At 34.9% G+C, this 4,237-nt stretch overlaps 1 pseudogene; it reads left to right on the forward strand.

The window, feature by feature from the left end:
* Nucleotides 1-447: 447 nt before the first annotated feature.
* LOC133754190 (heat shock protein beta-1-like) lies at nucleotides 448-865 on the forward strand (annotated as a pseudogene).
* Nucleotides 866-4,237: the final 3,372 nt, after the last annotated feature.

The raw sequence follows: 4,237 nt of genomic DNA on the forward strand, positions 1-4,237 counted from the left end.
ATACTGCCTTTTGTAGATGTGATCATTGGAACTGGCTACCCCAGTTTGCTGGGCTTGTTTACAATGGTTTGCTTCTCCAGTCAGCCTTGCCAACGTGATCTTTTCAATTTTTAGGAAATTTACCAATATGACAAGGAAAAATGATGATTGCTAATTTTTTTGGTTTTTTATTTCTGCAAGTGAGATTGACTTTCTGTTCATAAATCTAAAGATGTTTGTCCTTTTCTTTAAACAGTCATACATATGATGTATATACATATTCTTGTCCATTTTTTCTGTTTGGTTTTTAGAATTGTATATTGATTTGTAGCAGTTTCTTATGTAATTTCACCCAACTGTATGATTAACAGTATCAAAAGGGCACACAGGGTGGCCTGTGGCCTTGGGCTGCCACGGCTGCCCTAGAAGTGGGGGCAGTGGTTCAGTACCAGCGGTTTGTCAGGCTACATGAGGCCCCTGCCCTCCGCGGAGGCGCCCGCCCACAGCCCTGCACTCAGCAGGCAGCTCAGCAGTGGCTGACCGCACAGGGCCGACCGCTGGCACATGACCCTGGATGGGAACCACTTCGCCCCGGGAGCTGACAGTCAAGACCGAGGACAGCGTGGTGGAGATCACGGGCAAACACGAAGAGCGACAGGAGCACGGCTACATCGTGCGCTGTTCCACCCGGAAGTACACGCTTCCCCTGGCGTGGACCCCACGCTGGTCTCCTCCTCGCTGTCCCCTGAGGGTGCACTCCCCGTGGAAGCGCCGCTGCCCAAGCCGGCCACGAAGTCGCGGAGATCGTCATCTCTGTCACCTCCGAGGCCCGTGCCCAGATCGGCGCCTGGAAGCCGGGAAGTCGAAGCAGCCTTCGGCCAAGTAGAGCGGCCTTCTGCGCTGCCCAGCCGCAAGCCCCTGCCTGTATGCCCTTTTGATACTGTTAAGCTTCTGGTTTTCCCAAATAAAATTCAAAGCAGCTGCAAAAAAATTCCTTATGATGCATTGTGTGTTAAAATGTTTACTTCTGTGAATTTAACTATTTCAGTCTTTGAGTCTGTTGGATTTACTGGCACATTTGAAGTGGCTTTACCTCACTGAAACATAGTATTTCATGATTTATTCAAGCTGTGTGTTAGCTTTCCTGCCTCAACTGTGTGGTTTAAACACCTCCTCCCTCTGGGTGGCTAGCCCATTTCCTTTAACATTTATTGAAAGCCATCTTAATTATTCTGAAACCACAACTGTTGTACACCAAATTCTAGTAAACATTTTGGAGACTTTTATTTAAGTATGTATTTTCTATTCTAATTCAGCAATACATCTTTCAGCATTAGTTCCCATTTTTCCCAAGAATCAATGCTGTGCATTTTTAATTGTCCTTTATGAACACTTGAACACTGACTTCAGCTTGTTTAGTTCCTTAAAATCTTCTCATTATGTTAGTGAGTGTGTAATCAGTCCATTCACGGCCATGATGTAATCATTTGAAAAAATTTTATTAGAATAAAGAGAGCAAACTTCATGTATCTCAGTTACCAGGCTGTTTTGACTGTAACTGGCCCATAGAATGTCTTAAAATCTGGTCTTGTGATGCCTGCAGCTTTGTTTTTGCTGTTTAAGATTGTGTTTGCTATTTGGTATCCCTGTGCTAACATATGGATTTTAGCATTACTTTTTTAGATATGAGAAAATGTCCTTGGTATTTTTATTGGAATCTCATTGAATCTGTAAACTACTTTTTGTGAATGGCCATCTTGATGACATTCATTCTTCCATTCCAAGAACACAGGTGGTTTTTTCAAATTTTTCCTTCTTCTATTTCTTTCTTTAAAATTTTATAAATTTCACATCCTTGGTTAAATTTATTGAAAGGTATATAGATTTGTAGTAGCTACTCCGAATGGTAGTGATATTTCTGTTCTTTCTCAGCGGTGGCATTATTTGTGTATTCAAAGGCAATTGATTTTTGAGCGCTGATTTTATATCCTACAGCTTTACCAAGCTCTCCTATGAGTTCCAATAGTCTCTTAGTGTAATTTCTCCAGCTGATTTTCTATTCATAAACTTTCATATGCACTTAGAATCTGTTTTCATGCTCATTTTCAGATGACCTTTGCTTACTTTTGAGGAATTTTGATGTAACTAGGTTTTTTAAAAAATCTCACAACATGCAAATTTCAATAGAAGTGTCTTTATTTTAAGTCTAATATTCACCAGGAATGATAGTATTCACTATATGGGAGTTAGAGTGATTTTGCTTATATTCTTTATATGTGTCAATTTGATCAATAATTCTAACCATTCCCCATATAATTGTTTCTCAGTGTTATTGTTCTTACCATTTTTACCCAGTTGTACTCACAGAAATACCAAGATCATTTTATATTGTTATGTTCATTCTATTTTTAATTCTAATTTGCCTCTTACTTTGTTGCATTCCAATGTAAATAAACATCCTGGTAAATAAAAATTAAGCTCTTGCAAACCATTATTGGGATTTTTACCATTTTCATTCTTGTTAATAATGTCAATAAAAATCTGTAAATCAACTAATGAAGTTTTAGTTACACATTTTCTGAAATTTGGATATAGGATTCATTCATACTTTGAATGATATATGTTCCTTCTTATTTCATTTTTTTTATTTGTAGACACCAAATTGAAATTGGTATTTAATTCTTCTTTTTTCTTTTTTTGTTAAGATTTATTTATTTATTTGAAATTCAGAGTTACATAGAGAGGAGAGGCAGAGAGAGAGAGAGAGAGAGAGGTCTTCCCTCTCTTCCATCTGCTGGTTCACTCCTTAATTGGCCATCACAGCTGGAAAAATTAGTATTGAATTTTTCAATACATTAAATTTAGACACTGATATGTTTAATTTATTCTATCAAGTTGCAAGAATGGTTCTCAATTTATCTTCCTACAGCTTTCTATGCTTTGTAAATGAAATTTTAGGGATTTTTAAAAAATATTTCCTTTATTTGTTTGGAATTTTTGGACACATCTGTAGACATTTCTCTGTTACTTTCAGCAATAAAAATATAATATTTAATATATCCGAATCCTTTCTAGTTTGTGTTGAGTTAACTTCCATGTATAACATGAATAATGAATAATCTGTTTATTTTATGACCATAAGCTTAACCATAGGCCAATCTCAGCCATGGGAATATCATTGTGAGATCATCATCACTCCCAACATTCTATAGGTTTCCTGGAAACTTTCTGGTACATAGCTTCTCAGAGTCATCTTAATCAGAGGTTATCATTCTCTCTCCTCAAGGTAATACACACATGTACACATATTTGTAAAAATAATATACATAAAGCCATATGTATGTATTTCTTTAATTTTTATAGTACTCTGAAAAACTCATAGTTTTTTGATGATTCAAATTTTCTTCTATACATCTAGATACTGGTACATGTTATGACAATTTGACAATTATGTAAGGGCAAGGATCTTAACCTGGTTTTTAATCCTACAATTTAATTTCTGGTTTATTTTATTTTAGAGATTGTTAGGTGAACACAAGCAGAGTATGAGCTACAATATGATGTTTTATTTATGTTACTGTAATGACAAGGGGTTGCCTTATTATGGGACTCTGAACTACACCATTCCAATGAAAAGTAAGTTATACAAATTTTGAATGTGTAGCTCTAGATATAAATATATTCAGTTTTATGTTTTCTGGTTATTGGCATAATTTTGTTTTATTTGCATAATTTTTTCTTATTTTCTATTTTTAATTTATATGTAATGAGCTATTATTTACAAAAATCCCTTATATGTTCTTATCACATTATTATTGTTATTTTCAAGTAACTGAATTCACAAAGTAATTATAATTTATATTATAACAAGTATACCTCTTTTGCATATTTTGTTTTACCTTTGAGTTTATTCTTCTCACCTGTTCATGTGAAAAGTAACCCAATGGAAGCCTATCCTAGGACTAAACCTATTAGTATGTTGCTTGGCTTTTAACATTGAAAAGGCTATCAGCATACTCAAAACTTTGTTAATTTTCTTGGCCAGTTTTATTTTTATGGCTCATCAAAAGCACTTCTAACCCATATTATTATTCTACATTTCCAGATTATACATTTTTAATTTTTGGTGGTTTATATGAGTGTAATAAATCATTGGTTCTTGATATATTCAAAGTGTAGATGTAAATGTATCTTTCATTTAAGATTTTTTATATAAAAGGTATAGTGTTTTCATCCTCATTGCTTTTTATTTCATTTC

This window comes from Lepus europaeus, chromosome Y, assembly GCF_033115175.1.
Source record: "Lepus europaeus isolate LE1 chromosome Y, mLepTim1.pri, whole genome shotgun sequence".
In the NCBI taxonomy this organism is placed as follows: Eukaryota; Metazoa; Chordata; class Mammalia; order Lagomorpha; family Leporidae; genus Lepus; species Lepus europaeus.